General features: G+C 51.0%; 1 protein-coding gene across 1 annotated transcript in view; it reads right to left on the bottom strand.

The window, feature by feature from the left end:
- LOC139383127 (netrin-4-like) overlaps positions 1-22,672 on the bottom strand; it is a 48,354-nt gene that overhangs the window by 16,696 nt on the left and 8,986 nt on the right. The gene's annotated exons all lie outside the window — the stretch shown is intronic.

Here is a 22,672-nt window from a genome sequence, read left to right as displayed (position 1 = left end):
CTTTGGGGATGACCAGTGAAATATACCTGTTGGAGCGCGTGCTACGGGTTGGTGTTGCTATGGTGACCAGTGAGCTGAGATAAGGCGGGGCTTTACTTAGCTTTTAGATGACCTGGAGGCAGTGGGTTTGGCAATGAATATGTAGTGAGGGCCAGCCAACGAGAGCATACAGGTCGCAGTGGTGGGTAGTATGTGGGGCTTTGGTGACAAAACGGGTGGCACTGTGATAGCAAATTGGATAGAGACTGAGTAGAGTGTTGGAAGGTTATTTTGTAAATGACGAAATCAAGAATCGATAAGAGTCAGTTTTTTAAATTTTTTATTTCACCTTTATTTAACCAGGTAGGCAAGTTGAGAACAAGTTCTCACTTACAATTACGAACTAGCCAAGATAAAGCAAAGCAGCTCAACACACACAACTACACAGAGTTACACATGGAGCAAAACAAACATACAGTCAATAATACAGTATAAACAAGTCTATATACGATGTGAGCAAATGAGGTGAGATAAGGGAGGTAAAGGCAAAAAAAGGCCATGGTGGCAAAGTAAATACAATATAGCAAGTAAAACACTGGAATGGTAGATTTGCAGTGGAAGAATGTGCAAAGTAGAAAAAATAATGGGGTGCAAAGGAGCAAAATAAATACAGTAGGGAAAGAGGTAGTTGTTTGGGCTAAATTATAGGTGGGCTATGTGCAGGTGCAGTAATCTGTGAGCTGCTCTGACAGTTGGTGCTTAAAGCTAGTGAGGGAGATAAGTGTTTCCAGTTTCAGAGTTTTTTTTAGTTCGTTCCAGTCATTGGCAGCAGAGAACTGGAAGGAGAGGCGGCCAAAGAAAGAATTGGTTTTGGGGGTGACCAGAGAGATATACCTGCTGGAGTGCGTGCTACAGGTGGGTGATGCTATGGTGACCAGCGAGCTGAGATAAGGGGGGACTTTACCTAGCAGGGTCTTGTAGATGACATGGAGCCAGTGGGTTTGGCAACGAGTATGAAGCGAGGGCCGGACAACGAGAGCGTACAGGTCGCAATGGTGTGTAGTATATGGGGCTTAGGTGACAAAACGGATTGCACTGTGATAGACTGCATCCAATTTGTTGAGTAGGGTATTGGAGGCTTTTTTGTAAATGACATCTCCGAAGTCGAGGATTGGTAGGATGGTCAGTTTTACAAGGGTATGTTTGGCAGCATGAGTGAAGGATGCTTTGTTGCGAAATAGGAAGCCAATTCTAGATTTAACTTTGGATTGGAGATGTTTGATGTGGGTCTGGAAGGAGAGTTTACAGTCTAACCAGACACCTAGGTATTTGTAGTTGTCCACGTATTCTAAGTCAGAGCCGTCCAGAGTAGTGATGTTGGACAGGCGGGCAGGTGCAGGCAGCGATCGGTTGAAGAGCATGCATTTAGATTAACTTGTATTTAAGAGCAATTGGAGGCCACGGAAGGAGAGTTGTATGGCATTGAAGCTTGCCTGGAGGGTTGTTAACACAGTGTCCAAAGAAGGGCCAGAAGTATACAGAATGGTGTCTCCTGCGTAGAGGTGGATCAGAGACTCACCAGCAGCAAGAGCGACATCATTGATGTATACAGAGAAGAGAGTCGGTCCAAGAATTGAACCCTGTGGCACCCCCATAGAGACTGCCAGAGGTCCGGACAGCAGACCCTCCGATTGGACACACTGAACTCTATCAGAGAAGTAGTTGGTTAACCAGGCGAGGCAATCATTTGAGAAACCAAGGCTGTCGAGTCTGCCGATGAGGATGTGGTGATTGACAGAGTCAAAAGCCTTGGCCAGATCAATGAATACGGCTGCACAGTAATGTTTCTTCTCGATGGCGGTTAAGGACCTTGAGCGTGGCTGAGGTGCACCCATGACCAGCTCTGAAACCAGATTGCATAGCAGAGAAGGTATGGTGAGATTCGAAATGGTCGGTAATCTGTTTGTTGACTTGGCTTTCGAAGACCTTAGAAAAGGCAGGGTAGGATAGATATAGGTCTGTAGCAGTTTGGGCCAAGAGTGTCCCCCACTTTGAAGAGGGGGATGACCGCAGCTGCTTTCCAATCTTTGGGAATCTCAGACGACACGAAAGAGAGGTTGAACAGGCTAGTAATAGGGGTGGCAACAATTTCGGCAGATAATTTTTGAAAAGAAAGTGTCCAGATTGTCTAGCCCAGCTGATTTGTAGGGGTCCATTTTTTGCAGCTTTTTCAGATCATCAGCTGACTGGATTTGGGAGAAGGAGAAATGGGGAAGGCTTGGGCGCGTTGCTGTGGGGGGTGTCCAGTGCTGTTGACCGGGGCCGCGGCTTTTGTGGAGCGATGGGTAACGATGCTTCGAGGGTGACTGTTGTTGATGTGGTTCACGCCCGGGTATGGGCGAGGGGATGGTTTGAAGTTATACTGTTACATAAGCATGTCCCAGTTTAGGTCACCTAACAGTACGAACTCTGAAGATAGATGGGGGGCAATCAATTAACAGCCAGGGGCTGAAGGGGGTGTGAGTGAGAGACTTGTTTCTGGAAAGGTGGATTTTTAAAAGTAGAGTTGTAGAGTCGTGTTTGGCCATGCAGTAGTGGGTGAACAGGGAGTACAAGAGAGGGAGTAAGTACACACCCCTGAGGGGCCCCAGTGTTGAGGATCAGCGTGGCAGAAGTTTTGTTGCCTACTCTTACCACCTGGGGGCGGCCCATCAGGAAGTCCAGGATCCAGTTGCAGAGGGAGGTGTTGAGTCCCAGGGTCCTTGGCTTAGTGATGAGCTTCGTGGGCACTATGGTTTTGAACGCTGAGCTGTAGTCAGTGAACGGCATTCTCACATAGGTGTTGCTTTTGTCCAGGTGGGAAAGGGCAGTGTGGAGTGCGATTGAGATTGTGTCATCTGTGGATCTGTTGGGGCAGTAGGCAAATTGGAGTGGGTCTAGGGTATCTGGGAGGATGCTGTTGATGTGAGCCATGACCAGCCTTTCAAAGTACTTCATGGCTACCGACGTAAGTGCTACAGGTTACCTTCGCTTCCTTGGGCACAGGGACTATGGTGGTCTGCTTGACACATGTAGGTATTACAGACTCAGTCAGGGAGAGCTTGAAAATGTCAGTGAAGACACTTGCCAGCTGATTTGCACATGCTTTGAGTACATGTCCTGGTAATCCATCTGGTCCCGCAGCTTTGTGAACGTTGACCTGTTTAAAGGTCTTGCTCACATCGACTACCGGGAGCGTTATCACACAGTCATCCAGAACAGCTGGTGCTCTCATGCATGCTTCAGTGTTGCTTGCCTCGAAGCAAGCATAAAAGGCATTTAGCTCGTCTGGTAGGCTCGTGTCACTGGGCAGCTCGCGTCTGGGTTTCCCTTTGTAGTCTGTAATAGTTTTCAAGCAATGCCACATCCAACAAGCGTCAGACCCGGTGCAATCTTAATCCTGTATTGACGCTTTGCTTGTTTGATGGTTCGTCTGAGGGCATAGCGGGATTGCTTATAGGAGTCCTGATTAGTGTCCCGCTCCTTGAAAGCAACAACTCTAGTCTTTAGCTTGATGTGGATGTTGCCTGTAATCCATGGCTCCTGTTTGGGGTATGTACGTACGGTCACTGTGGGGACAACGTCATCGATTAATTTATTGATGAAGCCGATGACTGAGGTGGTATATTCCTCAACGCCATTGGATGAATCCCGGAACATTTTCCAGTCTGTGCTAGCAAAACAGTCCTGTAGCGTAGCATCCGCTTCATCTGACCACTTCCGTATTGAGCGAGTCACTGGTACTTCCTGCTTTAATTGCTTGTAAGCAGGAATCAGGAGGATAGAATTATGGTCAGATTTGCCAAATGGAGGGCAGAGGAGAGCTTTGTATGCATCTCTGTGTGTGGAGTGAATGTGGTCTATAGTTTTCTTCCCTCTGGTTGCACATGTGACATGCTGGTAAACATTTTGTAAAACTGATTTAAGTTTGCCTGCATTAAAGTCCCCGGCCACTAGGAGCGCTGCTTCTGGGTTAGCATTTTCTTGTTTGCTTATGGCCTTATATATTTGGTTGAGTGCGGTCCTAGTGCCAGCATCATTCTGTGGTGGTACAGTGCCTGGCAAAAGTATTCATCCCGCTTGACGTTTTTCCTATTGTGTTGCATTACAGCCTGTAATTTCAATTGATATTTGTTTGGATTTCATGTAATGGACATACACAAAATAGTCCATCTTGGTGAAGTGAAATGGAAAATTTAAAAACAAAGTGGTGCGTACATATGTTTTCATCCACTTTGCTATGAAACCCTTAAGTAAGATCTGGTGAAACCAATTACCTTCAGAAGTCACATAATTAGTTAATTAAATAAAGTCCACGTGTGAAATCTAGGACAGGGACGGTCTCGCGCTCTCTCTCTCTCTCTAATCCCTGTTAGTGAGCATTTCTCCTTTGCAAAACAATCCAGCCACCTGACAGGTATGGCATATCAAGAAGCTGATTAAACACCATGATCATTACAGAGGTGCACCTTGTGCTGGGGACAATAAAAGGACACCCTAAAATGTGCAGTTTTGTCACACAACACAATGCCACAGATGTCTCAAATTTTGAGGGAGCGTACAACTGGCATGCTGACTGCAGGAATGTCCACCAGAGCTGTTGCCAGATAATTTCATGTTCATTTCTCAACCGTAAGCGTGTAACCACGCCAACCCTTGACCTCCACATCCGGATTCTTCACCTGCGGGATCGTCTGAGACCAGCCACCCGGACGGCTGGACCTGGCCCCCCAGTGGGTGGGCCTTTGCCGCTGACCAGCCATGTGAAATCCATAGATTAGGTACTAATTAACTTATTGTAATTGACCTATTTTCCTTATATGAACTGTCTCAGTAAAATCGTTGAAATTGTAGCATTTTGCATTTATATATATATATATATATATATATATATATCTCATTATAAAATAATTAGAGGGGGGCATAACCTGACATAGCCCAACACACAGCATGACCTGACACAGCCCAACACACAGCATGACCTGACACAGCCCAACACACAGCATGAACTGACACAGCCCAACACACAGCATGACCTGACACAGCCCAACACACAGCATGACCTGACACAGCCCAACACACAGCATGACCTGACACAGCCCAACACACAGCATGACCTGACACAGCCCAACACACAGCATGACCTGACACAGCCCAACACACAGCATGACCTGACACAGCCCAACACACAGCATGAACTGACACAGCCCAACACACAGCATGAACTGACACAGCCCAACACACAGCCCAACACACAGCCCAACACACAGCATAACCTGACACAGCCCAACACACAACCCAACACACAGCATGACCTGACACAGCCTAATACACAGCATAACATGACACAGCCCAACACACAGCATAACCTGACACAGCCCAACACACAGCATAACCTGACACAGCCCAACACACAGCATGAACTGACACAGCCCAACACACAGCATGACCTGACACAGCCCAACACACAGAATGAACTGACACAGCCCAACACACAGCCCAACACACAGCCCAACACACAGCATGACCTGACACAGCCCAACACACAGCATGACCTGACACAGCCCAACACACAGCATAACCTGACACAGCCCAACACACAGCATGACCTGACACAGCATAACCTGACACAGCCCAACACACAGCATAACCTGACACAGCCCAACACACAGCATGACCTGACAACACACAGCATGACCTGACACAGCCCAACACACAGCATGACCTGACAACACACAGAATGACCTGACACAGCCCAACACACAGCATGACCTGACACAGCCCAACACACAGCATAACCTGACACAGCCCAACACACAGCATAACCTGACACAGCCCAACACACAGCATGACCTGACAACACACAGCATGACCTGACACAGCCCAACACACAGCATGACCTGACAACACACAGCATAACCTGACACAGCCCAACACACAGCATAACCTGACACAGCCCAACACACAGCATGACCTGACACAGCCCAACACACAGCATAACCTGACACAGCCCAACACACAGCATGACCTGACACAGCCCAACACACAGCATGACCTGACACAGCCCAACACACAGCATGACCTGACACAGCCCAACACACAGCATGACCTGACACAGCCCAACACACAGCATGACCTGACACAGCCCAACACACAGCATGACCTGACACAGCCCAACACACAGCATGACCTGACACAGCCTAACACACAGCAGATGCACTACAATTATGATGAGTTCAGATAAACCATTTTCAATTTCATGACATTTAAACGTCTCCCATCCTAACTTGGTCCAGAGCCCTATTGGAACACTACAAAATACATTACTCTGTCTCTCTCTCTCTCTCTACCACCTCTCTCTCTCTCTACCACCCCTCTCTCTCTCTACCACCTCTCTCTCTCTCTACCACCTCTCTCTCTCTCTACCACCTCTCTCTCTCTACCACCTCTCTCTCTCTCTACCACCTCTCTCTCTCTCTACCACCTCTCTCTCTCTCTCTCTACCACCTCTCTCTCTCTCTCTACCACCTCTCTCTCTCTCTCTACCACCTCTCTCTCTCTCTCTACCACCTCTCTCTCTCTCTACCACCTCTCTCTCTCTCTACCACCTCTCTCTCTCTCTACCACCTCTCTCTCTCTACCACCTCTCTCTCTCTACCACCTCTCTCTCTCTCTACCACCTCTCTCTCTCTCTACCACCTCTCTCTCTCTCTCTCTACCACCTCTCTCTCTCTCTACCACCTCTCTCTCTCTCTCTCTCTCTCTACCACCTCTCTCTCTCTCTACCACCTCTCTCTCTCTCTACCACCTCTCTCTCTCTCTCTCTCTCTCTACCACCTCTCTCTCTCTCTCTACCACCTCTCTCTCTCTCTCTACCACCTCTCTCTCTCTCTACCACCTCTCTCTCTCTCTACCACCTCTCTCTCTCTCTCTCTCTACCACCTCTCTCTCTCTCTACCACCTCTCTCTCTCTCTCTCTACCACCTCTCTCTCTCTCTACCACCTCTCTACCACCTCTCTCTCTCAATTCAATTCAAGGGCTTTATTGGCATGGGAAACATGTGTTAACATTGCCAAAGCAAGTGAGGTAGACAACATACAAAGTGAAAATATAAAGTGAAAAACAACAAAAATTAACAGTAAACATTACACATACAGAGGTTTCAAAACAGTAAAGACATTACAAATGTCATATTATATATATATATACAGTGTTTTAACAATGTACAAATGGTTAAAGGACACAAGATAAAATAAATAAGCATAAATATGGGTTGTATTTACAATGGTGTGTGTTCTTCACTGGTTGCCCTTTTCTCGTGGCAACAGGTCACAAATCTTGCTGCTGTGATGGCACACTGTGGAATTTCACCCAGTAGATATGGGAGTTTTTCAAATTTGGATTTGTTTTCGAATTCTTTGTGGATCTGTGTAATCTGAGGGAAATATGTCTCTCTAATATGGTCATACATTGGGCAGGAGGTTAGGAAGTGCAGCTCAGTTTCCACCTCATTTTGTGGGCAGTGAGCACATAGCCTGTCTTCTCTTGAGAGCCATGTCTGCCTACGGCGGCCTTTCTCAATAGCAAGGCTATGCTCACTGAGTCTGTACATAGTCAAAGCTTTCCTTAATTTTGGGTCAGTCACAGTGGTCAGGTATTCTGCCGCTGTGTACTCTCTGTTTAGGGCCAAATAGCATTCTAGTTTGCTCTGTTTTTTTGTTAATTCTTTCCAATGTGTCAAGTAATTATCTTTTTGTTTTCTCATGATTTGGTTGGGTCTAATTGTGCTGTTGTCCTGGGGCTCTGTAGGGTGTGTTTGTGTTTGTGAACAGAGCCCCAGGACCAGCTTGCTTAGGGGACTCTTCTCCAGGTTCATCTCTCTCTACCACCTCTCTCTCTCTCTACCACCTCTCTCTCTCTCTACCACCTCTCTCTCTCTCCCACCTCTCTCTCTCTCTCTCTCTCTACCACCTCTCTCTCTCTCTACCACCTCTCTCTCACCCTACCACCTCTCTCTCTCTCACCCTACCACCTCTCTCTCTCTCACCCTACCACCTCTCTCTCTCTCTCTCTACCACCTCTCTCTCTCTCTACCACCTCTCTCTCTCTACCACCTCTCTCTCTCTCTCTCTACCACCTCTCTCTCTCTCTCTCTACCACCTCTCTCTCTCTCTCTCTACCACCTCTCTCTCTCTCTCTCTACCACCTCTCTCTCTCTCTCTCTACCACCTCTCTCTCTCTCTCTCTACCACCTCTCTCTCTACCACCTCTCTCTCTCTACCACCTCTCTCTCTACCACCTCTCTCTCTCTCTCTCTACCACCTCTCTCTCTCTCTCTCTACCACCTCTCTCTCTCTACCACCTCTCTCTCTCTACCACCTCTCTCTCTCTCTCTCTCTACCACCTCTCTCTCTCTCTCTCTCTCTCTACCACCTCTCTCTCTCTCTCTACCACCTCTCTCTCTCTCTACCACCTCTCTCTCTCTACCACCTCTCTCTCTCTCTACCACCTCTCTCTCTCTCTACCACCTCTCTCTCTCTCTACCACCTCTCTCTCTCTCTACCACCTCTCTCTCTCTCTCTCTCTCTACCACCTATCTCTCTCTCTACCACCTCTCTCTCTCTACCACCTCTCTCTCTCTCTCTCTACCACCTCTCTCTCTACCACCTCTCTCTCTACCACCTCTCTCTCTCTCTACCACCTCTCTCTCTCTCTACCACCTCTCTCTCTCTCTACCACCTCTCTCTCACCCTACCACCTCTCTCTCTCTCACCCTACCACCTCTCTCTCTCTCTACCACCTCTCTACCACCTCTCTCTCTCTCTACCACCTCTCTCTCTCTCTACCACCTCTCTCTCTCTCTACCACCTCTCTCTCTCTCTCTCTCTACCACCTCTCTCTCTCTCTACCACCTCTCTCTCTCTCTACCACCTCTCTCTCACCCTACCACCTCTCTCTCTCTCACCCTACCACCTCTCTCTCTCTCACCCTACCACCTCTCTCTCTCTCTCTCTACCACCTCTCTCTCTCTCTCTCTACCACCTCTCTCTCTCTCTCTCTCTACCACCTCTCTCTCTCTCTACCACCTCTCTCTCTCTCTACCACCTCTCTCTCTCTCTCTCTACCACCTCTCTCTCTCTCTCTCTACCACCTCTCTCTCTCTACCACCTCTCTCTCTCTCTACCACCTCTCTCTCTCTCTACCACCTCTCTCTCTCTCTACCACCTCTCTCTCTCTCTACCACCTCTCTCTCTCTCTCTACCACCTCTCTCTCTCTACCACCTCTCTCTCTACCACCTCTCTCTCTCTCTACCACCTCTCTCTCTCTACCACCTCTCTCTCTCTACCACCTCTCTCTCTCTACCACCTCTCTCTCTCTCTCTCTCTACCACCTCTCTCTCTCTCTCTCTCTACCACCTCTCTCTCTCTCTACCACCTCTCTCTCTCTCTCTACCACCTCTCTCTCTCTCTCTCTACCACCTCTCTCTCTCTCTACCACCTCTCTCTCTCTCTACCACCTCTCTCTCTCTCTCTACCACCTCTCTCTCTCTACCACCTCTCTCTCTCTCTCTACCACCTCTCTCTCTACCACCTCTCTCTCTCTCTCTCTCTACCACCTCTCTCTCTCTACCACCTCTCTCTCTCTCTCTACCACCTCTCTCTCTCTACCACCTCTCTCTCTCTCTCTCTCTACCACCTCTCTCTCTCTCTCTCTACCACCTCTCTCTCTCTCTACCACCTCTCTCTCTCTACCACCTCTCTCTCTCTCTACCACCTCTCTCTCTCTCTACCACCTCTCTCTCTCTACCACCTCTCTCTCTATACCACCTCTCTCCTCTATACCACCTCTCTCCTCTCTCTCTCTACCACCTCTCTCTCTCTCTCTCTCTACCACCTCTCTCTCTCTACCACCTCTCTCTCTCTACCACCTCTCTCTCTCTATACCACCTCTCTCCTCTCTCTCTCTACCACCTCTCTCTCTCTCTCTACCACCTCTCTCTCTCTCTACCACCTCTCTCTCTACCACCTCTCTCCTCTCTCTCTCTCTCCTCTCTCTCTCTACCACCTCTCTCTCTCTACCACCTCTCTCTCTCTACCACCTCTCTCTCTCTACCACCTCTCTCTCTCTACCACCTCTCTCTCTCTACCACCTCTCTCTCTACCACCTCTCTCTCTACCACCTCTCTCTCTCTACCACCTCTCTCTCTCTACCACCTCTCTCTCTCTACCACCTCTCTCTCTCTCTACCACCTCTCTCGCTCTCTACCACCTCTCTCGCTCTCTACCACCTCTCTCGCTCTCTACCACCTCTCTCGCTCTCTACCACCTCTCTCGCTCTCTACCACCTCTCTCCTCGCTCTCTACCACCTCTCTCCTCTCTCTCTACCACCTCTCTCTCTCTCTCTACCACCTCTCTCTCTCTCTCTACCACCTCTCTCTCTTTCTACCACCTCTCTCTCTCTCTACCACCTCTCTCTCTCTCTACCACCTCTCTCCTCTCTCTCTACCTCTTCTCTCTCTCTCTACCACCTCTCTTCTCTCTCTCTCTACCACCTCTCTCCTCTCTCTCTACCACCTCTCTCTCTCTACCACCTCTCTCCTCTCTCTACCACCTCTCTCTCTCTACCACCTCTCTCTCTCTCTCTCTCTCTACCACCTCTCTCTCTCTACCACCTCTCTCTCTCTACCACCTCTCTCTCTCTCTCTACCACCTCTCTCTCTCTCTCTCTACCACCTCTCTCTCTCTCTCTACCACCTCTCTCTCTCTACCACCTCTCTCTCTCTCTACCACCTCTCTCTCTCTACCACCTCTCTCTCTCTCTACCACCTCTCTCTCTCTACCACCTCTCTCTCTCTCTACCACCTCTCTCTCTCTACCACCTCTCTCTCTACCACCTCTCTCTCTACCACCTCTCTCTCTCTACCACCTCTCTCTCTCTACCACCTCTCTCTCTCTACCACCTCTCTCTCTCTACCACCTCTCTCTCTCTACCACCTCTCTCTCTCTACCACCTCTCTCTCTCTACCACCTCTCTCTCTCTCGCTCTCTACCACCTCTCTCTCTCTCTCTCTCTACCACCTCTCTCTCTCTCTCTCTACCACCTCTCTCTCTCTCTACCACCTCTCTCTCTCTCTCTCTCTCTACCACCTCTCTCTCTCTCTCTACCACCTCTCTCTCTCTACCACCTCTCTCTCTCTCTCTACCACCTCTCTCTCTACCACCTCTCTCTCTCTATACCACCTCTCTCTCTCTATACCACCTCTTTCTCTCTATACCACCTCTCTCTCTCTATACCACCTCTCTCTCTATACCACCTCTCTCCTCTCTCTCTACCACCTCTCTCTCTCTCTCTACCACCTCTCTCTCTCTACCACCTCTCTCTCTCTCTACCACCTCTCTCTCTCTATACCACCTCTCTCCTCTCTCTCTCTACCACCTCTCTCTCTCTCTCTCTACCACCTCTCTCTCTCTACCACCTCTCTCTCTCTACCACCTCTCTCTCTCTACCACCTCTCTCTCTCTACCACCTCTCTCCTCTCTACCACCTCTCTCTCTCTACCACCTCTCTCTCTCTACCACCTCTCTCTCTCTACCACCTCTCTCTCTCTACCACCTCTCTCTCTACCACCTCTCTCTCTACCACCTCTCTCTCTCTACCACCTCTCTCTCTCTACCACCTCTCGCTCTCTACCACCTCTCTCGCTCTCTACCACCTCTCTCGCTCTCTACCACCTCTCTCGCTCTCTACCACCTCTCTCGCTCTCTACCACCTCTCTCGCTCTCTACCACCTCTCTCGCTCTCTACCACCTCTCTCGCTCTCTACCACCTCTCTCGCTCTCTACCACCTCTCTCTCTCTCTACCACCTCTCTCTCTCTACCACCTCTCTCCTCTCTCTACCACCTCTCTCTCGCTCTCTACCACCTCTCTCTCTCTCTACCACCTCTCTCTCTCTCTACCACCTCTCTCTCTCTCTACCACCTCTCTCTCTCTACCACCTCTCTCTCTCTACCACCTCTCTCCTCTCTCTCTACCACCTCTCTCCTCTCTCTGTACCACCTCTCTCTCTCTCTCTCTACCACCTCTCTCTCTCTACCACCTCTCTCTCTCTCTCTACCACCTCTCTCTCTCTCTACCACCTCTCTCTCTCTACCACCTCTCTCTCTACCACCTCTCTCTCTACCACCTCTCTCTCTCTACCACCTCTCTCCTCTCTCTCTACCACCTCTCTCTCTCTACCACCTCTCTCTCTCTACCACCTCTCTCCTCTCTCTTCCACCTCTCTCTCTCTCTCTACCACCTCTCTCTCTCTACCACCTCTCTCTCTCTACCACCTCTCTCTCTCTCTCACCCCTCTCTCTACCACCTCTCTCTCTCTACCACCTCTCTCTCTCTCTCTCTCTCTACCCTCTCTCTCTCTCTACCCTCTCTCTCTCTCTCTCTACCCTCTCTCTCTCTCTCTCTACCACCTCTCTCTCTCTACCACCTCTCTCTCTCTACCACCTCTCTCTCTCTACCACCTCTCTCTCTACCACCTCTCTCTCGCTCGCTCTCTACCACCTCTCTCTCTCGCTCTCTACCACCTCTCTCTCTCTCTCTCTACCACCTCTCTCTCTACCACCTCTCTCTCTACCACCTCTCTCTCTACCACCTCTCTCTCTACCACCTCTCTCTCTACCACCTCTCTCTCTCTCTCTACCACCTCTCTCTCTACCACCTCTCTCTCTCTCGCTCTCTACCACCTCTCTCTCTCTCGCTCTCTACCACCTCTCTCTCTCTCGCTCTCTACCACCTCTCTCTCTCTCGCTCTCTACCACCTCTCTCTCTCTCGCTCTCTACCACCTCTCTCTCTCTCGCTCTCTACCACCTCTCTCTCTCTCTACCACCTCTCTCTCTCTACCACCTCTCTCTCTCTCTCTACCACCTCTCTCTCTCTACCACCTCTCTCTCTCTCTCTACCACCTCTCTCTCTCTACCACCTCTCGCTCTCTACCACCTCTCTCTCTCTCGCTCTCTACCACCTCTCTCTCTCTACCACCTCTCTCTCTCTACCACCTCTCTCTCTCTACCACCTCTCTCTCGCTCTCTACCACCTCTCTCTCTCTCTCTCTACCACTTCTCTCTCTTTACCTTTCTTTCTCCCCTCTGTCTCTCCTCTCTCTCTACCACCTCTCTCTCTCGACCACCTCTCTCTCTCTACCACCTCTCTCTCTCTCTCTCTCTCTACCACCTCTCTCTCTCTCGCTCTCTACCACCTCTCTCTCTCTACCACCTCTCTCTCTCTCTCGCTCTCTACCACCTCTCTCTCTCTCGCTCTCTACCACCTCTCTCTCTCTACCACCTCTCTCTCTCTCTACCACCTCTCTCTCTCTCGCTCTCTACCACCTCTCTCTCTTTACCTTTCTTTCTCCCCTCTGTCTCTCCTCTCTCTCTACCACCTCTCTCTCTCTCTCTACCACCTCTCTCTCTTTACCTTTCTTTCTCCCCTCGGTCTCTCCTCTCTCTCTACCACCTCTCTCTCTACCACCTCTCTCTCTCTCTACCACCTCTCTCTCTCTCTACCACCTCTCTCTCTCTACCACCTCTCTCTCTCTACCACCTCTCTCTCTCTACCACCTCTCTCTCTCTACCACCTCTCTCTCTCTACCACCTCTCTCTCTCTACCACCTCTCTCTCTACCACCTCTCTCTCTCTACCACCTCTCTCTCTCTACCACCTCTCTCTCTACCACCTCTCTCTCTCTACCACCTCTCGCTCTCTACCACCTCTCGCTCTCTACCACCTCTCTCTCTCTCGCTCTCTACCACCTCTCTCTCTCTCGCTCTCTACCACCTCTCTCTCTCTCGCTCTCTACCACCTCTCTCTACCACCTCTCTCTCTACCACCTCTCTCTCTCTCGCTCTCTACCACCTCTCTCTCTCTCGCTCTCTACCACCTCTCTCTCTCTTGCTCTCTACCACCTCTCTCTCTCTACCACCTCTCTCTCTCTCGCTCTCTACCACCTCTCTCTCTCTCTCTACCACCTCTCTCTCTCTACCACCTCTCTCTCTCTACCACCTCTCGCTCTCTACCACCTCTCTCTCTCTCGCTCTCTACCACCTCTCTCTCTCTTTACCTTTCTTTCTCCCCTCTGTCTCTCCTCTCTCTACCACCTCTCTCTCTCTCTCTACCACCTCTCTCTCTCTCTCTCTCTACCACCTCTCTCTCGCTCTCTACCACCTCTCTCTCGCTCTACCACTTCTCTCTCTTTACCTTTCTTTCTCCCCTCTGTCTCTCCTCTCTCTCTACCACCTCTCTCTCTCGACCACCTCTCTCTCTCTCTACCACCTCTCTCTCTCTCTCTACCACCTCTCTCTCTCTCTCTACCACCTCTCTCTCTCTCGCTCTCTACCACCTCTCTCTCTCTACCACCTCTCTCTCTCTCTCGCTCTCTACCACCTCTCTCTCTCTCGCTCTCTACCACCTCTCTCTCTCTACCACCTCTCTCTCTACCACCTCTCTCTCTCTCGCTCTCTACCACCTCTCTCTCTTTACCTTTCTTTCTCCCCTCTGTCTCTCCTCTCTCTACCACCTCTCTCTCTCTCTACCACCTCTCTCTCTCTTTACCTTTCTTTCTCCCCTCTGTCTCTCCTCTCTCTCTACCACCTCTCTCTCTCTACCACCTCTCTCTCTCTACCACCTCTCTCTCTCTACCACCTCTCTCTCTCTCTCTACCACCTCTCTCTCTCTCTCTACCACCTCTCTCTCTCTACCACCTCTCTCTCTCTACCACCTCTCTCTCTCTACCACCTCTCTCTCTCTACCACCTCTCTCTCTCTACCACCTCTCTCTCTCTACCACCTCTCTCTCTCTCTACCACCTCTCTCTCTCTCTACCACCTCTCTCTCTCTACCACCTCTCTCTCTCTACCACCTCTCTCTCTCTACCACCTCTCTCTCTCTACCACCTCTCTCTCTCTACCACCTCTCTCTCTCTACCACCTCTCTCTCTCTACCACCTCTCGCTCTCTACCACCTCTCGCTCTCTACCACCTCTCTCTCTCTCGCTCTCTACCACCTCTCTCTCTCTCGCTCTCTACCACCTCTCTCTCTCTCGCTCTCTACCACCTCTCTCTCTCTCGCTCTCTACCACCTCTCTCTCTCTTTACCTTTCTTTCTCCCCTCTGTCTCTCCTCTCTCTACCACCTCTCTCTACCACCTCTCTCTCTCTTTACCTTTCTTTCTCCCCTCTGTCTCTCCTCTCTCTACCACCTCTCTCTCTCTACCACCTCTCTCTCTCTTTACCTTTCTTTCTCCCCTCTGTCTCTCCTCTCTCTCTACCACCTCTCTCTCTCTACCACCTCTCTCTCTCTTTACCTTTCTTTCTCCCCTCTGTCTCTCCTCTCTCTCTACCACCTCTCTCTCTCTACCACCTCTCTCTCTCTACCACCTCTCTCTCTACCACCTCTCTCTCTCTACCACCTCTCTCTCTCTACCACCTCTCTCTCTCTCTACCACCTCTCTCTCTCTCTACCACCTCTCTCTCTCTCTACCACCTCTCTCTCTCTCTACCACCTCTCTCTCTCTACCACCTCTCTCTCTCTACCACCTCTCTCTCTCTACCACCTCTCTCTCTCTACCACCTCTCTCTCTCTACCACCTCTCTCTCTCTACCACCTCTCTCTCTCTCTTTACCTTTCTTTCTCCCCTCTGTCTCTCCTCTCTCTCTACCACCTCTCTCTACCACCTCTCTCTCTCTTTATCTTTCTTTCTCCCCTCTGTCTCTCCTCTCTCTCTACCACCTCTCTCTCTACCACCGCTCTCTCTCTCTCTCTCTCTTTACCTTTCTTTCTCCCCTCTGTCTCTCCTCTCTCTCTACCACCTCTCTCTCTACCACCTCTCTCTCTCTTTACCTTTCTTTCTCCCCTCTCTCCTCTCTCTACCACCTCTCTCTCTCTACCACCTCTCTCTCTCTACCACCTCTCTCTCTCTACCACCTCTCTCTCTCTACCACCTCTCTCTCTACCACCTCTCTCTCTCGCTCTCTACCACCTCTCTCTCTCTACCACCTCTCTCTCTCTTTACCTTTCTTTCTCCCCTCTGTCTCTCCTCTCTCTACCACCTCTCTCTCTACCACCTCTCTCTCTACCACCTCTCTCTCTCTACCACCTCTCTCTCTCTACCACCTCTCTCTCTACCACCTCTCTCTCTCTTTACCTTTCTTTCTCCCCTCTCTCTCTCTACCCCCTCTCTCTCTCTCTACCACCTCTCTCTCTCTCTACCACCTCTCTCTCTCTCACCCTACCACCTCTCTCTCTCTCTCTCTACCACCTCTCTCTCTCTACCACCTCTCTCTCTCTCTACCACCTCTCTCTCTCTACCACCTCTCTCTCTCTACCACCTCTCTCTCTCTCTACCACCTCTCTCTCTCTCTACCACCTCTCTCTCTCTACCACCTCTCTCTCTCTACCACCTCTCTCTCTCTCTCTCTACCACCTCTCTCTCTCTCTACCACCTCTCTCTCTCTCTACCACCTCTCTCTCTCTACCACCTCTCTCTCTACCACCTCTCTCTCTCTCTCTCTACCACCTCTCTCTCTACCACCTCTCTCTCTACCACCTCTCTCTCTCTACCACCTCTCTCTCTCTCTCTACCACCTCTCTCTCTCTCTCTACCACCTCTCTCTCTCTCTCTACCACCTCTCTCTCTCTCTCTCTCTACCACCTCTCTCTCTCTCTCTCTACCACCTCTCTCTCTCTCTCTCTACCACCTCTCTCTCTCTCTACCACCTCTCTCTCTCTACCACCTCTCTCTCTCTCTACCACCTCTCTCTCTACCACCTCTCTCTCTACCACCTCTCTCTCTCTACCACCTCTCTCTCTCTACCACCTCTCTCTCTCTACCACCTCTCTCTCTCTACCACCTCTCTCTCTCTACCACCTCTCTCTCTCTACCACCTCTCTCTCTCTACCACCTCTCTCTCTCTACCACCTCTCTCTCTACCACCTCTCTCTCTCTACCACCTCTCGCTCTCTACCACCTCTCGCTCTCTACCACCTCTCGCTCTCTACCACCTCTCTCTCTCTCGCTCTCTACCACCTCTCTCTCTCTCGCTCTCTACCACCTCTCTCTCTCTCGCTCTCTACCACCTCTCTCTCTCTCGCTCTCTACCACCTCTCTCTCTCTTTACCTTTCTTTCTCCCCTCTGTCTCTCCTCTCTCTACCACCTCTCTCTACCACCTCTCTCTCTCTTTACCTTTCTTTCTCCCCTCTGTCTCTCCTCTCTCTACCACCTCTCTCTCTCTACCACCTCTCTCTCTCTTTACCTTTCTTTCTCCCCTCTGTCTCTCCTCTCTCTCTACCACCTCTCTCTCTCTACCACCTCTCTCTCTCTTTACCTTTCTTTCTCCCCTCTGTCTCTCCTCTCTCTCTACCACCTCTCTCTCTCTACCACCTCTCTCTCGCTCTACCACCTCTCTCTCGCTCTACCACCTCTCTCTCTCTCTACCACCTCTCTCTCTCTACCACCTCTCTCTCTCTACCACCTCTCTCTCTCTACCACCTCTCTCTCTCTACCACCTCTCTCTCTACCACCTCTCTCTCTCTACCACCTCTCTCTCTCTACCACCTCTCTCTCTCTACCACCTCTCTCTCTCTCTACCACCTCTCTCTCTCTACCACCTCTCTCTCTACCACCTCTCTCTCTCTACCACCTCTCTCTCTCTACCACCTCTCTCTCTCTACCACCTCTCTCTCTCTCTTTACCTTTCTTTCTCCCCTCTGTCTCTCCTCTCTCTACCACCTCTCTCTACCACCTCTCTCTCTCTTTATCTTTCTTTCTCCCCTCTGTCTCTCCTCTCTCTCTACCACCTCTCTCTCTACCACCGCTCTCTCTCTCTCTCTCTCTTTACCTTTCTTTCTCCCCTCTGTCTCTCCTCTCTCTCTACCACCTCTCTCTCTACCACCTCTCTCTCTCTTTACCTTTCTTTCTCCCCTCTCTCCTCTCTCTACCACCTCTCTCTCTACCACCTCTCTCTCTCTACCACCTCTCTCTCTCTACCACCTCTCTCTCTACCACCTCTCTCTCTCGCTCTCTACCACCTCTCTCTCTACCACCTCTCTCTCTCTTTACCTTTCTTTCTCCCCTCTGTCTCTCCTCTCTCTACCACCTCTCTCTCTACCACCTCTCTCTACCACCTCTCTCTCTCTACCACCTCTCTCTCTCTACCACCTCTCTCTCTACCACCTCTCTCTCTACCACCTCTCTCTCTCTTTACCTTTCTTTCTCCCCTCTCTCTCTCTCTACCCCCTCTCTCTCTCTCTACCACCTCTCTCTCTCTACCACCTCTCTCTCTCTCACCCTACCACCTCTCTCTCTCACCCTACCACCTCTCTCTCTCTCTCTCTACCACCTCTCTCTCTCTACCACCTCTCTCTCTCTACCACCTCTCTCTCTCTACCACCTCTCTCTCTCTACCACCTCTCTCTCTCTACCACCTCTCTCTCTCTCTACCACCTCTCTCTCTCTACCACCTCTCTCTCTCTCTACCACCTCTCTCTCTCTACCACCTCTCTCTCTCTACCACCTCTCTCTCTCTCTCTACCACCTCTCTCTCTCTCTACCACCTCTCTCTCTCTACCACCTCTCTCTCTCTACCACCTCTCTCTACCACCTCTCTCTCTCTCTCTACCACCTCTCTCTCTCTCTACCACCTCTCTCTCTCTCTCTCTCTCTACCACCTCTCTCTCTCTCTCTACCACCTCTCTCTCTCTCTCTCTACCACCTCTCTCTCTCTACCACCTCTCTCTCTCTACCACCTCTCTCTCTCTACCACCTCTCTCTCTCTCTACCACCTCTCTCTCTCTCTACCACCTCTCTCTCTCTCTACCACCTCTCTCTCTCTCTACCACCTCTCTCTCTACCACCTCTCTCTCTCTACCACCTCTCTCTCTCTACCACCTCTCTCTCTCTACCACCTCTCTCTCTACCACCTCTCTCTCTACCACCTCTCTCTCTACCACCTCTCTCTACCACCTCTCTCTCTACCACCTCTCTCTACCACCTCTCTCTACCACCTCTCTACCACCTCTCTACCACCTCTCTACCACCTCTCTACCACCTCTCTCTCTCTCTACCACCTCTCTCTCTCTCTACCACCTCTCTCTCTCTCTACCACCTCTCTCTCACCCTACCACCTCTCTCTCTCTCTACCACCTCTCTACCACCTCTCTCTCTCTACCACCTCTCTCTCTCTACCACCTCTCTCTCTACCACCTCTCTCTCTCTCTACCACCTCTCTCTCTCTCTACCACCTCTCTCTCTCTACCACCTCTCTCTCTCTACCACCTCTCTCTCTCTACCACCTCTCTCTCTCTACCACCTCTCTCTCTCTACCACCTCTCTCTCTCTACCACCTCTCTCTCTACCACCTCTCTCTCTCTACCACCTCTCTCTCTCTCTACCACCTCTCTCTCACCCTACCACCTCTCTCTCACCCTACCACCTCTCTCTCTCTCACCCTACCACCTCTCTCTCTCTCTCTCTACCACCTCTCTCTCTCTCTCTACCACCTCTCTCTCTCTCTCTACCACCTCTCTCTCTCTCTCTCTCTCTCTCTCTCTACCACCTCTCTCTCTCTCTACCACCTCTCTCTCTCTACCACCTCTCTCTCTCTACCACCTCTCTCTCTCTACCACCTCTCTCTCGACCACCTCTCTCTCTACCACCTCTCTCTCTACCACCTCTCTCTCTACCACCTCTCTCTCTCTCTCTACCACCTCTCTCTCTACCACCTCTCTCTCTCTACCATCTCTCTCTCTACCACCTCTCTCTCTCTACCACCTCTCTCTCTCTCTCTACCACCTCTCTCTCTCTCTACCACCTCTCTCTCTCTCTCTACCACCTCTCTCTCTACCACCTCTCTCTCTCTACCACCTCTCTCTCTCTACCACCTCTCTCTCTCTACCACCTCTCTCTCTCTACCACCTCTCTCTCTCTACCACCTCTCTCTCTCTACCACCTCTCTCTCTACCACCTCTCTCTCTACCACCTCTCTCTCTCTACCACCTCTCTCTCTCTACCACCTCTCTCTACCACCTCTCTCTCTCTACCACCTCTCTCTCTCTACCACCTCTCTCTCTACCACCTCTCTCTCTCTACCACCTCTCTCTCTACCACCTCTCTCTACCACCTCTCTCTCTCTCTCTCTACCACCTCTCTCTCTCTACCACCTCTCTCTCTCTACCACCTCTCTCTCTCTACCACCTCTCTCTCTCTACCACCTCTCTCTCTCTCTCTCTACCACCTCTCTCTCTCTACCACCTCTCTCTCTCTACCACCTCTCTCTCTCTACCACCTCTCTCTCTCTACCACCTCTCTCTCTCTACAACCTCTCTCTCTCTACAACCTCTCTCTCTCTACCACCTCTCTCTCTCTACCACCTCTCTCTCTCTATACCACCTCTCTCTCTATACCACCTCTCTCCTCTCTCTCCCACCTCTCTCTCGCTCTCCCACCTCTCTCTCTACCACCTCTCTCTCTCTATACCACCTCTCTCTCTCTCTCTACCACCTCTCTCTCTCTACCACCTCTCTCTCTACCACCTCTCTCCTCTCTCTCTCTCTACCACCTCTCTCTACCACCTCTCTCTCTCTACCACCTCTCTCTCTACCACCTCTCTCTCTACCACCTCTCTCTCTACCACCTCTCTCTCTACCACCTCTCTCTCTACCACCTCTCTCTACCACCTCTCTCTACCACCTCTCTCTCTACCACCTCTCTCTCTACCACCTCTCTCTCTACCACCTCTCTCTCTACCACCTCTCTCTCTCTACCACCTCTCTCTCTCTACCACCTCTCTCTCTCTACCACCTCTCTCTCTCTACCACCTCTCTCTCTCTACCACCTCTCTCTCTCTACCACCTCTCGCTCTCTACCACCTCTCTCGCTCTCTACCACCTCTCTCGCTCTCTACCACCTCTCTCGCTCTCTACCACCTCTCTCGCTCTCTACCACCTCTCTCGCTCTCTACCACCTCTCTCGCTCTCTACCACCTCTCTCGCTCTCTACCACCTCTCTCGCTCTCTACCACCTCTCTCGCTCTCTACCACCTCTCTCGCTCTCTACCACCTCTCTCCTCTCTCTCTACCACCTCTCTCCTCTCTCTCTACCACCTCTCTCCTCTCTCTACCACCTCTCTCCTCTCTCTACCACCTCTCTCCTCTCTCTACCACCTCTCTCTCTCTACCACCTCTCTCTCTACCACCTCTCTCTCTCTCTACCACCTCTCTCTCGCTCTCTACCACCTCTCTCTCGCTCTCTACCACCTCTCTCGCTCTCTACCACCTCTCTCGCTCTCTACCACCTCTCTCGCTCTCTACCACCTCTCTCGCTCTCTACCACCTCTCTCGCTCTCTACCACCTCTCTCGCTCTCTACCACCTCTCTCCTCTCTCTACCACCTCTCTCCTCTCTCTACCACCTCTCTCCTCTCTCTACCACCTCTCTCCTCTCTCTACCACCTCTCTCTCTCTACCACCTCTCTCCTCTCTCTCTACCTCTTCTCTCTCTCTCTACCTCCTCTCTTCTCTCTCTCTCTACCACCTCTCTCCTCTCTCTACCACCTCTCTCCTCTCTCTACCACCTCTCTCTCTCTCTCTACCACCTCTCTCTCTCTACCACCTCTCTCTCTCTACCACCTCTCTCTCTCTACCACCTCTCTCCTCTCTCTCTACCTCTTCTCTCTCTCTCTACCACCTCTCTTCTCTCTCTCTCTACCACCTCTCTCCTCTCTCTACCTCCTCTCTCTACCACCTCTCTCTCTCTACCACCTCTCTCTCTCTCTCTCTACCACCTCTCTCTCTCTACCACCTCTCTCTCTCTACCACCTCTCTCTCTCTACCACCTCTCTCTCTCTACCACCTCTCTCTCTCTACCACCTCTCTCTCTCTCTACCACCTCTCTCTCTCTCTACCACCTCTCTCTCTCTACCACCTCTCTCTCTCTACCACCTCTCTCTCTCTACCACCTCTCTCTCTACCACCTCTCTCTCTACCACCTCTCTCTCTACCACCTCTCTCTCTACCACCTCTCTCTCTCTACCACCTCTCTCTCTCTACCACCTCTCTCTCTCTCTCTACCACCTCTCTCTCTCTACCACCTCTCTCTCTCTACCACCTCTCTCTCTCTCTACCACCTCTCTCTCTCTACCACCTCTCTCTCTCTCTACCACCTCTCTCTCTCTCTCTCGCTCTACCACCTCTCTCTCTCTACCACCTCTCTCTCTCTACCACCTCTCTCTCTCTACCACCTCTCTCTCTCTACCACCTCTCTCTCTACCACCTCTCTCTCTACCACCTCTCTCTCTCTACCACCTCTCTCTCTACCACCTCTCTCTCTCTACCACCTCTCTCTCTCTACCACCTCTCTCTCTACCACCTCTCTCTCTCTCTACCACCTCTCTCTCTCTACCACCTCTCTCTCTCTCTACCACCTCTCTCTCTCTACCACCTCTCTCTCTACCACCTCTCTCTCTCTATACCACCTCTCTCTCTATACCACCTCTCTCCTCTCTCTCTCTACCACCTCTCTCTCTCTACCACCTCTCTCTCTCTACCACCTCTCTCTACCACCTCTCTCTCTACCACCTCTCTCTACCACCTCTCTCTACCACCTC

The sequence above is a fragment of the Oncorhynchus clarkii genome, chromosome 2 (assembly GCF_045791955.1).
Source record: "Oncorhynchus clarkii lewisi isolate Uvic-CL-2024 chromosome 2, UVic_Ocla_1.0, whole genome shotgun sequence".
In the NCBI taxonomy this organism is placed as follows: Eukaryota; Metazoa; Chordata; class Actinopteri; order Salmoniformes; family Salmonidae; genus Oncorhynchus; species Oncorhynchus clarkii.
This window is presented reverse-complemented; position numbering and strand designations above follow the sequence as displayed.